Genomic DNA, 14,652 nt, shown 5'->3' with positions numbered 1-14,652 from the left:
CTATGCAAAACAGACTCTATTAGACATTAATCGTCAGAAACATGACCTGCTCTTGGCACACCAAATGGGACTAAACGAGCTCATATTCACACATTTAAATGTACCATTATGAAGGTAATCGTCTTGTTTGAAGTGTTTTCTGCACAGATTAATATACTAGGTCAATTCCTCCCCCATTCTTATGCCCAGATCCCATTTATTTTTACGCACAGGGTCAAATGGCACGTTTTGTAAGTGAATCAATGGATTTTCATACTCCGGGCACTGAGGAATATAACCACTTTTATCTCGTATTTCCTTTTCGGTTTCTGCAACGCATAACAGTCATGATCCAGGTAAGCTTTGACGCATTTTGGATACTTTGTTTCAAGCCTCAGCAATTGTCAATATCAGGCGAGCTGTCAGTACCCTGGAGTTTTCAGTTCGCGAAGTCGCCGTTGTAGCGCTAGGAGCACCATTTGAAACGCGAATTTCCCTTGATATTGGTCAAGCGTCGAGCGCCAACGACTCTGATTGTCGGGACTGAAGAGTGGCGCTATAACTGGTCTGGTGGCTGGGCCACGGATGGAAGCCATCGCAGCATCTAGGCTCAAATGGCTCTGAGCACTATGGGACTCAACTGCTGAGGTCATTAGTCCCCTAGAACTTAGAACTAGTTAAACCTAACTAACCTAAGGACATCACAAACATCCATGCCCGAGGCAGGATTCGAACCTGCGACCGTAGCGGTCTTGCGGTTCCAGACTGCAGCGCCTTTAACCGCACGGCCACTTCGGCCGGCGCAGCATCTAGAAGGAAGTTTATATGCTGGACTGGGCTTATTGGTACGTGAATGATTTGAGGCGTACAGCGAGTGAGCTGAGATTTTAGACTCCTAGTGTAAAGACTGTGCAACTTACTGTATCTTCTAATGTGGTAGTTACAGTTTCTTCCTACACCGAAACTGTTACTTTAAATCTAGTTTTCGAGATTTGTGTTTCCGAGAGACTGGTTACTAAGGCAGTCACAATTCACTGTGTCTTTTAATTTAGCGCCGGCCGATGTGGTCGGGTGGTTCTAGGCGCTTCAGTGCGGAACCACGCGACTGCTACGGTCGCAGGTTCGATTGCTGCCCCGGGCATGGATGTGTGTGATCCCCTTGGGTTAGTTAGGTTTAAGTAGTTATAAGTTCTAAGGAACTAATGACATATGTTAAGTCCCATAGTGCTCAGAGACATTTGAACCATTTTTTTTTATTTAGCATTTTTAATGTTGTCTGAAGTATTCGATACTGAAATTGTTTAAAGTTGTTGAATCTATTAATTAGGTGTTTTTATGGATTCGTGTTTTCTGAAGCATTTGGTGTTAAGACTGTTTACTCCATTTTCTCAGTTAAATTTCGTCATGAATGGAGGATTATTAAATTGCTAAGTGTATGCTTCTACATACCATTAAAATAAATATTTTCTCATTAATATGTCCAGATCGAAATCCAGCACTTCCCATTTATCAGCCGCAAGCTCACTACCGTCTGAGTCAGATGCAACGAAATTTTTACAGCTCCTCCCAGGAACCTTAAGATACGATCAAAAAATTTCAATTTGAGGGCGTTCCTGCAGCATATGCGCAACGCAGCGCGACATTGATATAGGTGTACAAGCACAGACAAGTAAGCAAGGGACTGCTGTAGCAGTTGTGTCTTTCCGAACTGCGTTTGGTAAATGCGAAAACATGAACTAGGGCGACGCTTTCAAAAACGTCTTAATAGGACTAGCGTGCTGTTATTCTTTTCTTGGCTGTAGAAGTGTGAACACTGATAAATAGCCATCGGAGGATATAAAATCCGTATAGGGCAGCTCGTATGCCGAAAACCACCCCAAGGAAATGGTGCGCCTAGAGGTACTCCTTGTCCATGGAAACGCACGTCGCCACATCACAAATGTCGTAACTCCGGAGTCACGCAATCTGAAGTGGGGAACCTCGAGCACCCGCCCTATAGTCCTGAAGTCTCCCCATGCGAATATCACGCCTTGGGTCCCTTGAAAAAGTTCATGAAGTGTTGACGATTCGCGTTGAATAAGGAAATCCAGCAGGCAGTTACGAGCCTCTTCATGCAGCAGGACACGGTGCTTTACCAAACGGGTATCTCCAACCTGGTGTGTCAGTGGAATGATTAACTCGATGCTCACAGCTATTTTGCCCTATTGGAATACCGATTCTGGACTGTAAGGCCTTCGAACGGAAACTCTTCTATCGCCCTTTATAATTGCTTGAGTTGCACTTGGTCTAGGATTTACTGAAGGCAGACCAGAGTTATGAAGGGTTTACAAGCGTTCTGGAGATGTGGAACTTCAAAGCGTCTCACGAATGTTGGGAATCGTTATCTGTAAATCCTCTACAGATAAGTTATCGGCTGTTTGCAATCTTTCCGGATGTAGTGCAACTGCAGTATTCCAGTTTTTCTGTCAGAACCAATTATCGTTCTGGAAAGCTTGAGATAGGCACACTGGACAGAGCCACACTTTTACTCGTTTCACAGTCAGTGGACTACGTATTTCCATACGTTTCGTCATGTATATTTATTATATCTGTCACTAAATAACAGTAACTTTTATGTTGACTTTCTGCGATATTTGCAATCAGGACCGCATTTATCCACAGACTATATCGTTTTCAGCCTAATGGAAAATACCATAATAGCTTAAAACAAAAAAGTCTGTTATAATTCTTTGGGGCGGGTCGTCTTATAACAACAGTTTGTAGTGACGTCTGATTAAACACGTGGAACTTCAGTTCGCGAAATCGTTAGAGTTTTAGGAATGATAGAGCAGTTTTGAGAGTTTGAAGTGAATTCGATTTTTCGGAAAACTGATACCATCACACATCATTTCGCCGAAGCCACGGTCGATACAATATTTCGCTTCTTGTCCCCAGAAGCCGATTCTTGAGATCATATGACTGAAAAAGCATTTTCTGATAAAATTTTGCTTTTGTGTGGATCCACAGCCACCAAACACTTAGTAAAAGAAAATATGGTGCGTAGTTGGCTGTGATGTAGACGATCTTTATTTAAATCGTGAGATTAGTTAATTTTGAAGACATTGGTTGAAAATAACAAGTCGTCGCAACTAGCTAATCTCACGATTTAAATAAACATTCTGTGTATTACTACCTGATTCTGACCATGTTTTCTTCTATTTACTCGTAGTTTCAGATAACATTATTCATTACGAAGATATGAGAAACGTAGAACGTGCCGTTGCGTCTGACAGATAATTTACTGACTACATTAAATGTATTAGCCAATGCGAATACAGAAAACACTCATCTGTAGAATGGAATGACAACAGTGAAAATTTGTGCTGGATCGGAACTCGAACCCAGATTTCGCGCTTATCGCGAGCGGTCGCCGTACATATTTGGTGTCCGTGCACGACTCAGAGCCATTCCCAACTTTCCATATATCGTCAATCATGCGTCTACAACCTGTGCTCCATCCATTACGTATAATCCCGTACAAGTGAGACATATACTTGAAAGTCGCTTGCTCGGCGTCGGCGGATAAATACGGTGCGGCAGTGCCTGTGTTGTTCTGCATTTCGATGAAAAGTTCGTTTGGACATGCATACAAGTCCAAAGGAACTTTGCATCGTAATTCAGAATAACCCAGGCACTGCAATATCGAATTACTGATTCGTAACGACGTAGCATGATCAGGTGGGCAGAACCCAGGAAATTTTTGTTCCCTAAGCAATGAAAGTAATATTTGAAGATAACTAAATTTCGAAAATCATTGTAAGTAGTGTACAATACAGGGGCAAATCAATTAGCCAAAATGATTATTTCAAAGAGCGTTCTAAGTTCGATACAGGATGAATTGTATTTGAACTAAATTTAACTAACAAGGGGAGGCCGCCAATTGTGAAATTCAGATTCGATTCATACTGCGCATAATGAAAGCTCATGGCCAGAGGTGTAATGTGGCAAAGCACCAAGATGCACTTCTCAGCCGTTGTCAAGAAAATCGACAGTTAAAATAAACCGTTGCGGTGAAATACTCTTTACGATTAATAATTTTTTACAGCGTCGTGGCGCAGCGGTAAGCGCTCGGGTTCGTAATCCGAAGGTCGCCGGATCGAATCACGCGCCATGCATTTTTTTTATTATTAGTTTTTTGTAATTCACACACATATATGAACTATTAATGAATTGCTTATGCATCTTGGTGAAGGCGGATCGCTCTCCAATTGTACCGCCTCCTTATTTCCGTTTGTTTAACAGGGTGTACCAAAGCTCTCCCGTCCGCACTGATTTTTTATATATATATATATATATATATATATATATATATATATATATATATATATATATAATTGCCGGCAATTAATTGCAACAATTACGCATATAATAAGTTGTTGAAAGTCGTTTGTCGTGGAAAAACTGGCGACTTCGAACATCATTATGTCTTCCGCAAACAAACTTGTATTTCACAAATGTTATTAATTGTCTTCATAATGTTAACCACGTATAGTTAACGGAAGACGTAGAAACGATATTCCGAAACGAATACGTATAGCGTACGTCAAACGTTCGAATTAGAATAGAGACCCCACGAGCACAAATTTGCTGTCGCAGGTATGAAATATAAACTCCGTTACTCGCTCGTTACACTTGAAGGACAGATGTTGAATGGGCCGAAACGAGCCACCGCATAACAGCGTAGTTGCCTGCTAACTTCGAAAGAAGGTAGATGCGGTCCCTAGCGCAACTTATACATCGTCGAAAATCAGTGCGGACGTGAGAGCTTTGGTACACCCTGTTAAACAAACGGAAAAATGGAGGCGGTACAATTGGAGAGCGATCCGCCTTCACCAACATGCATAAGCAATTCATTAATCTTTGAATTACAAAAAACTGATAATAAAAAAAATTGCATGGCGCGAGATTCGATCCGGCGACCTTCGGATTACGAACCCGAGCGCTTACCGCTGCGCCACGACGCTGTAGAAAATTATTAATCGTAGAGAGTATTTCATCGCAACGGTTTCTTTTAACTGTCGATTTTCTCGACAGCGGCTGAGAAGTGCATCTTGGTGCTTTGCCACATTACACCTCTGGCCGTGAGCTGTTATCATGCGCAGTATGAATCGAATCTGAATTTCGCAATTGGCGGCCTCCCCTTGTAAGATTTTCTTGGTTCCTATACTCCATTTGTTAGTTTGCTCTTCCCTAGCAAATATTATTATAACATGTTATTTTTAAAACTGAAATATTGATTTTCGCATAGATATAGCCTTCAAACTTTACATATTTTCTGAAAAAAAAACATGGGTCCATAGCGGCAACAAGGCAGGAGAAGTATGGACAGTATTTTCATAGACTGAAAAATATTGGCCACCTTACTGTAGATCAGTTAGGTGAAGTAAAGCAAAGTAAAAAAACGTATATTGCAGGCTGGGAGATCCCAATGGATATTCTCATATTCGTAACTGGAAAAGTGTTCTTACTTCGTGCAGTTTTACATCTTTTCTTCACGACATGCAAGCTTTCGCAATTCATGTGTGTAGGTATTGTGCAGAGTGATATAGTGCCTGTAGTGATTAGTGTAGAGTTTGTACTACCGATAATGTTGGATAATGTTGGTAGACACAGAGCGAAACTACCTCTGCTTCCCTCGCCAGTTAAATGGAAGTAATAAAAACTGCCATCGCTAGGGCGTAAATTGGTAACATCCGTATCGAATGCCGCTGCACTAGTATCCGTTGGCACAGTCAGCTAATTAATTTTACGTTCAGGTGAAACTGGTTCAAAAGCAATTAAGAAATTCCACATCAAGTTGTGGCATTTTACAACGATGACCGCTTTAAGTCAATTTAGTTCCACATCACTGAAATCCTCTGTTGTGTATCACATTTGAATGGAGATACAATGAGATATTCACGCCAAGTATCTTGTGTGACTGCAGTTATTTTCTCGGACATTTTTTCCACCGCATCGTATATTTTTGGTACACAGTAGCTGTGATTGCTCTTCGCTCGCTGCTCACACATCACTTAAGGATTTCAGCTGAAATGGGCACACATGTTTTCAGTTTGAAATTAACAAAAGTGGAAAAGAAACAAAAATTAAATATCTGGGTACATCAGGTGTTAGATATTAAACTCTTCTGTCACAGGTGATCCCTTTCAATGTTTATGTTACAATAGATATTACCCCAAATCGTAAATTTTGTGGTGTGGTTACTGTCTGTAAAACATAAACTGAAAGTAAGTCTTTGAAAACGAGAAAAAGATAATGTAACTCTCCAGTTTCCACAACATATAGGCCAACTTACCAACCTCTTAGTGCAAAGATAAAGTCATAAACGTTCCCTAAACTGAAGTACACCAGTTTCTACAGAAACATCGAAAGTTGTTCACTTTAGTAAACCTCACTGAGATCATTTCTTGAACCAACATGTCAATCAGATAAGTGTTTGTTCCCCTATTAAAGTGAAGACCGGCACTGAATAACAATACCGATCACAGGCTACTCCAGGTGGAGAAGCTGCCGTAAAAGCCACGTGCGCCCGCAATAAAACGCATTCAACAATCGCCGTCCTGCTTCCAACGAAATCACCCTCTTCGCTCCTCAAGTGCCCACGAACGACTCCATCGAGATCGCGAATTCGTATCAGCTTTGGAACTTCTTTCTACATTGGAGACCTTTTAGCCAATCAGTACTAGGGTGGCAGAACTATTGCTTTCTTACCCTTCCAACTGACAACAGCCCTCTACTCGGAGCTACTGCATTTTAGGTTGGATCTTAAACATTCTGAATAGTGGCTGAAGTCAGGTAATGCCGCGAAACTTTAGTAAAGTATATCGAAAATTTTCTCGACCACTCAGATTAGGAGTAAAAATCACTCCATCCCCCCCAAAAAGTTGCCAACACAGAGAATCTCTCATCTACCACGTGGTTATATAGCGACCTTATGAGTTTTGGAACATTTTAATTTAGCTGTGTAACCAATCCTTTATCATAGCAGCACTTCGCGATTGACTAAAATATGTCGAAGTTAGCCGGCCTTTTTGGCCGAGCGGTTCTAGGCGCTTCACTCCGGAACCGCACTGCTGCTACGACCGCAGGTTCGAATCCTGCCTCGGGCATGGATATGTGTCATGTCCTTAGGTTAGTTAGGTTTAATTAGTTCTAAGTTCTAGGGACCGATGACCTCAAAAGTTAAGTTCCATAGTGCTCAGAGCCATTTGAACCATTTTATGTCGAAGTTAAGCCGCTGTGCTATAAAGATGATAAATCATTTCCGAAATTTCTCACCAAATCCCCTTTTGCCAACATTCTCGAACATTTGAGAGAAGCTGATGTAAAAGCGGATTATTAACTATCTGACTAGATGTAAAATATTTTCACTGTTACACTTTAGATTTCTGAAGGTATGTTTCTACTCGTGCGTACTGTACTTGATACGTTAGACTAAATTGCAGGCTATTAGTAAATCCTGAGACCTGCTAAATCACAATACCTTTTTAAGTAAATAAGAATTCTACGGTGTACGAATTACTGAAGCAAAACTGTAAAAATTGTATCTCTCTGAACTGAAACGAAGGGTATCAATAGTTCTTAGTCCTGTGTGAAGTTGTCATTCATAATGCAACTAGAAACTAGTTACCCGTAATGTTCAAATTTACATCCCTTAGCTTTTTGTCTACAGGGTGTAACTAAAGTTCCTTTACAGACCTTGAAAATTCGTAGTGAGAACCAAGACGATTAAGTTTAGTGAGTTTAGTGCAGGAACTCATGTCCAGAAACGCACTTTTTCCCCGCTACACGCAAAATACTGCAACGCACGTTGCTCTTTGACGCGTGCTGCTTGTCGTTTGGGTCCACTTGCAAGTAGGGCTCGATGTGACGACCACCGACGTCAGCACAGATACGGTACGCCCGTATCATATTCCGGTACACACAATCATCAACGCCTGGTCCTCTAGCATCAGCTGCAGCCTTAACGGGAGTCTTACAAATCAAGGATTTCATGTGGCCCCGCAGGTAGTAATCTAGAGCGTTCAGATCACGAGAACGTGTTTTCCAAGCAGTTGGGCCACCACGATCTTATCCACTGTTGGCCAAATGGTTGGTCCGGATGACCTCGGACTGCATGCGACAAATGAGCTGATGCGCCATCGTGCTGAGAACACATATTTTGACGCACATACAATGGGCTTGTGAAACCAGGTAATAATTGAATGACGTACGTAATATCGTGGTTAATGGTACTGAAAATGAGGGAAATTTGAAGGTATATTGTGATCCTTTGCTTGTAGCGGTAAAACGGTACGTTTCCGCAGATGAGTTCCTGCGCTAAACTTAACCGTCTTGGGCGCCATTCTGGTCCTAAGAGTTTGTAAAGGAAATTTAGTTACAATTTGTATAAATCCTGTACTAAAGAACTTTCATCCGTAACTGAAATCACATACCAAGTTTGCTATGTTTGCAGATGATACAACGATTGGAACAAATGTAAAGCGAGTATTGTCCTAAAAGTGTGGTTAATTAAATTATCATGGACATTAATAAATAGTTTGTAGGCGATTCCTAGTCAGTAAAATTTGAAAACATACCGCTTACAGTTCAGAATTTGTAAGAAATTTACCAGTATATAACCAGAATATAACGAGAAACAGGTAGAAGAGATTGCTAGTGCTATGTTCTTGGTACTACAACCTGATAATAAGTCCCAAGTTTCTGTTGGGTGGAACATACCACAACGGCGAAACTAAACTTTTGCCAGAGCTTAGAGGTATAAAAATAAAACGGTTTACTTACTTCGCTTATTTCAACTTCACAATAGCATAAAGGATCTTTTTGAGGTATCTCATCAAGCCATTCCAGAAGCTCTTGTAAGTAGTGTGAGGTCAATGACGTTGTACAAAAGAATGTTCAGGGAAGTGGGGAAGCCAACTACCCTTTACCAATACGTTTATTCCTGAATCAAATTTATCATAAATATTCGGTTGGTAGATAAGTTCGTAGCGTTTTACCATAAGTTTAATAAATCCACATAACAGACGCTTTAGTTATCAGTAATATATTCTCCTTCATTACTTATAACACTCTGGAACGCTGGATTAACTTTTCGGTTCTTTCGATTCCGTGCATGTAGAAATCTAGAACTTGATGAGCCTTGTTCGAAGCACATTTTCATCCGAAAATGAAGTTCCTTGTAGTTTGTTCGATAAAGAACGTAAGAGGTGGAAATATGAGGTCAGAAGGTCAGGTGAATTGTTATTTCCCAACCCAACTCCTACACAGTGTTTCATGTCAGTGTTGAAGAATGCGGGCGGGATTTATGATGTACTAACATCACTTCACGAAGTCTTCCTGGTCGTTGTTCTCGGGCTGCGTCTACAAGACGTCTCAGTTGTTGACAATAAAAGTCAGCAGTGATGGTTACACCTCGGGGAAGCCGTTCGTAGTTCACCACACCGTCACTGTTCCATCAGATGCATACCGTTGTCTTTTGTGGAAGCGTGCAGGTCTTTGTACGGGAGTTACTGCTATGTTTGGACTCAGTCATTCCATTATTTTCCTCATGTTAGCCTAAAGACACCATTTGTCGTCATCAATAACGTTACAGGATAGGAACGGTTGGTGTTGTTTTTGAGCCAAATGATGACGAGAAAGCAGAGATGCATATTTAGCCATGTGCTCATTTTTGCGACTTTGGATCAGAGCATGCGGTACGTAGACACCCGATTTTTTAATCTTTTCCATTGCATGAAAATGTCCCACGAAGATGGAATGATCACAGTTCATCACACTTACCAATTCTCGACTACACTCACGTGGATCATTGTGGATTAATGCGCTTAAACGATAATCATCTGACACCGAAGGCCTTCTGAACGTGGGGAATTACTTATATCAAAACAATCCTCCTAAAAACGGGAAAACCGTTTTCTTACCGTACTCTGTCCAACTGACTTATCCTACACACACGGCGAAAATATTTCTCGCTGCCTCCACTGCTGTTACCCTTCTATTGAACTCAAACAGAAGAATATGTCGGAAATATACCGATTTTTTTTTACTTGGAATCCTATTTTCTAGCATCCACAGCTCCACTCACTATCTGCAGATGACGAAATGACAGTATGTTAACGCAAGTAACAACACAGAACTGCAAATAAAAATGTCAGTCGATAGTTAAACGCATTGCGACGGGAATACCAACACACAAAACGAAAACGCTACTAACTTATATACTAACCTAATAATATATCTCTTCTCTCAAAGCAGCAGGTTAGTTCACGGAAACATTATTAGAAATAAGAATAATCTCCATAGAGACTAAAGATTTCTGTTAGTTTGGTCCAGAAAGATATCCATCATTCACGAACATATATTTTCTATAACCTGGTAGCAATTAATATAAGAGTAGCCACTAACAGAACTAATTACGAGGTTTGAGTGAAAAGTAATGCCTCCACCTTCGTAACTCTTCCAACAGTTGACAGCAGTGGTATGTGGCAGGTACTGGCTTAGTTACAAGAAAATTTCCACATTCACCAGACAGTCACGGAAAAGAAAAAGCGCCGACCGCGGTGGTCTAGCGGTTCTAGGCGCTCAGTCCGGAACCGCGCGACTGCTACGGTCGCAGGTTCGAATCCTGCCTCGGGCATGGATGTGTGTGATGTCCTTAGGTTAGTTAGGTTTAAGTAGTTCTAAGTTCTAGGGGACTGATGACCACAGATGTTAAGTCCCATGGTGCTCAGAGCCATTTGAACCATTTGAAAAGAAAACGGTTTCTAAACAATCACAGAAACATCCGGTATACAAATAACAAACTTCCTACCCAATATAGGGACTGAAAACATGAACACTTAAACATACCCCCTCAGGAATATCCACGCCAGTCTGATTAAATACAGCTTCAGTAAAAAACGTAATTGTCTCAAACACACACACACACACACACAGCAACTCAATAGCACACAAGTTTTGACGTTTCACTTCGCCATCATCCTCTCTTCTAAACAGAACCGCCGGCCGGAGTGGCCGAGCGGTTCTAGGCGCTACAGTCTGGAACCACGCGACCGCTACGGTTTCAGGTTCTAATCCTGCCTCGGGCATGGATGTGTGTGATGTCCTTAGGTTAGTTGGGTTTAAGTATTTCTAAGTTCTAGGGGGCTTATTACCTCAGAAGTTAAGTCCCATAGTGCTCAGAGCCATTTTGAACCTAATAGGCCTTTACAGCGTGGTCATCAACAGTCTGAAAGGCTTTCAAGGGAATATCAGAGTATGTTGTACTGAGAAGTAATTGTTGAGAAAAAATATTCGATACTTTCGCCGTTTCCGAGTTAATTAACAGTGAAGTTATCCAGACAGGCCGTTGTGCGCGCAGATTCAAGCGACCAGCCAAAGACCGTGTGTTCAAACGCGTCCTTCGTTTTTTTCCCCTAAAACCTAACAAGAGAAGAATACAAAAATTGGACATGGTACTGTGTAAATGATCGTACCAGAGCCAAGGGCTGAGCAGTCTCATGCACACTGTTTCAGACTGCCCTTTATACAACACACACGGGTTGGCTAAATAGACACACAAGTGTGGAAATACACAAATGAGCAGCAGATGCATCTGCAGTAACAAAAACAAAAAGAAAAATGACTGTATTCCGCGCCACAAAACTAAGTACATGAGGTGAATGTGGATGTGTAAAAACGTGAAAAGAAAATATTGTACGTAAATGCAGAGCAGCGCGCTATATATAGAGTCCCTTCTTGGGTAAGAACGCAACGAAATATTATAGGAGCGAAAAAATATGAGTTGTGCAAGTAATTTTAAACATGAGAATTATTTACGGTCCCACTAAACCGACTGGTTAGCAAAGGTGCCATTGATTCAGAGACCACTGCAGAGGCTTTGAAATACAGCGAAACGTCTCTGCTCCTGTTAAGGCTATTATTACAGTCTCAGAAGACGGAATAACTGTCATATTAATTGTGAAAGAAAAGCCATAGAAATTTTGAACTACAACTTCCAAATTAACTACTAGTAGTTTTATAGTATTTCGTACAATACTACGGTATTCCAGTTGTTAAGTACAGATCTAGCTGGGCGAGACGTATTCATTCCGTCATTGAACCTTTTTGTTAATTGTCATTTACGATGGTATAATAACGTCAGGTAGTAATTTGGTAATTTGACGAATAGTTGACAGTTATCAATGATTACTATGTGACTTCATTTTACTATCATAAAAACAGCGACAGTTGACAACAGGACTCATCAATGAAGCAATACGTACCTCTCGCCGAGCTATACGTGTCCTTAACAATGCTGACACTGCCGAAATAGGGCTATTGTACGAAATATAATAATGCTATTAAGAGTTAACTTGAAAGATTCATTCACTTACAGTATGGTGGATGGCAATAGTCAGCAATTAATTATGATTCAATGACATTACGAAACCGTCAGAGTTGCACATAAGTTTGTGTTTGTATAAACGGCAACAAATTCCAGACTAAGGCCCGAAACTGGTTGCCATTTATATAAAAACTAACTACTGTGAAACTTCGACGGTTTAGGAATCTCACTGAATAATTCAATTTAAAATATCATATTACGACGTGTTTCATACACTGCCCCCCCCCCCCCCCAAAAAAAATAGGTTTCGGAATATTAAGTGTTAACGTTTAAGCTGTTCTTCCGCTGGGAAGATTTAACCGGTTTCCGAAAACTTAACCTACCTCTGGCTCTAACCAAAATTAAGAAGAAAGTTGTGACATGTTTAGATGACACTGAATTTCAGAATTTGAAAGTGATATTTGTAGGAGGAGGACCCCTAAAGCAATTTTCTTTTTTCACAGAGAGGGAATCAGGGTGGCGACACTCTGCAGGTAGTACATAGCTCGACTATGTCGCAACTTTGGCCTATAAAAGTCCGATGCAAGCTAATCTAAATTTTGATCCTGCAGCCACTAGGAATCAAGACACAGAGGATTTAAAGACATTAGCTGCTATCGGATACTGATTAGATCAACTTCCCTCATTGATTATATCAATGACGAAAGTTGAAAATTTGAGCCGGACTGCTATTCGAATCCGGGTCTTCTGCTTACTAGGCAGATGCTCTGACCGCCGTGCCATCTCTCTTTTTTTTTATCCCTTGTGAGCGTCGATCCCACCTACCTGGCGCCCAAAAGGTGGGATGGAGGCAAAGTGGGCAGAGGTCGCAACCAGAACAGCATGTCCCGTTCCCACCCTCTAGGAATCACGCGAAACGTAGGGAACGTGGAGTAGAAGTACAATCATCATAATTGGTTTATTTATTCATTTTTTCTTTTTTCATCTAACGTTAATACCACCGTGAATAGCAGAAAAACCGGCGTCCAAAGGAGGAGGGTGCAGAAAGACGTCAAACTCATTCAGACAACCGACGTATAGTGTTTCCGATAAGAACATTTTGATGACCAGAGAATATATCGGTTCTGAGTGGGGAATAGACAGAGATCAACTCGTGATGACAGGTACACCCCAGCACTGTGGTGGGTTAAGGAAGACACTACAAAGAAAATTGGAGAAAAATTGTCTGTATTTTGGATTGTGGACAACTGCACAATGGCATTCATTAAGGGACTGCCTTAAAAGGATACTTTTCTCGCCATCAGCAAGCAAGCGTGTCCACAAATCCACTTCAAATGGTTCAAATGGCTCTGAGCACTATGGGACTTAACATCTTAGGTCATCAGTACCCTAGAACTTACCACCACTTAAACCTAACTAACCTAAGGACATCACACACATCCAAGCCCGAGGCAGGATTCGAACCTACGACCGTAGCGCTCATGCGGTTCCAGACTGAAGTACCTAGAACCGTTCGGCCACAGCGACCGGCCACACAAATCCACTTCACAGAGTTCGTCTTGGCGTACGGAAAGTATCCCGCGTCCGGAAAGAGGAGCAGTTGAATATGTATCTCAGGAGTCGTACGGGGGATTAGGGATAACATCGGTCTTAGCTATAACCAGACACCTTTTGCCGATCTGCACACCAGGCGACGAATGTCTGTGTCCAAAACATCACAGGCGATACACACGACGGGATGTCTACGAGATGAATACTGTAAAGGCGCGACCGGGATATTTGCTTCTCATTGACAATAAGATACCATGCAGACTGGACGTCAGTGTCAAGATAGGAAGCGCACACCAATCACCAAACGGCACGCCAGTCGACGTGGGGATGCTTCCCCTCAGCCACAATCGGTGGTCTGTGCTGCTGTAGAAAGCCATATATTGCCTTCGTTGATGTCAAGTGCACTGGCATAATCTCTGTGCGGACGTAGATCAGGTCGAGGAAATAGTGGCGGAAGTAAAAGAAGGGCGGCTGGACGTCAGAAAGCGGGATAAGTGCTGGTAGAGAGTGTGGTGCAAGGGCCTCCAGCAATCTGTTAGTAAGGCACGTAGGGCACCAGCGCCACAATGCCAGAGAGAGCCAATGAAAAGGGCTATCCCTCTGTCAGGTACATGATGCTGGCCTAAGTCGCCCCTGCATCGCAGTAGAGTGAAGGTCTCGTCCCTTATCTTAAACAGCAGGCTGTGGCAAACAAATGAACCGAATGCCGCTAGCATGCGATAGGCCATGGATGGCGGAATAGGAGCGTCTGTGCC

The 14,652-nt window shown here is 41.8% G+C and overlaps 1 pseudogene; it reads right to left on the bottom strand.

The window, feature by feature from the left end:
- Window positions 1–14,652, bottom strand: part of LOC126260464 (uncharacterized) — a 52,040-nt pseudogene that overhangs the window by 15,538 nt on the left and 21,850 nt on the right.

This window comes from Schistocerca nitens, chromosome 5, assembly GCF_023898315.1.
Source record: "Schistocerca nitens isolate TAMUIC-IGC-003100 chromosome 5, iqSchNite1.1, whole genome shotgun sequence".
Classification (NCBI taxonomy): Eukaryota; Metazoa; Arthropoda; class Insecta; order Orthoptera; family Acrididae; genus Schistocerca; species Schistocerca nitens.
Note: the sequence above shows the minus strand (reverse complement) of the source record. Positions and strands in the feature narration are given on the sequence as shown.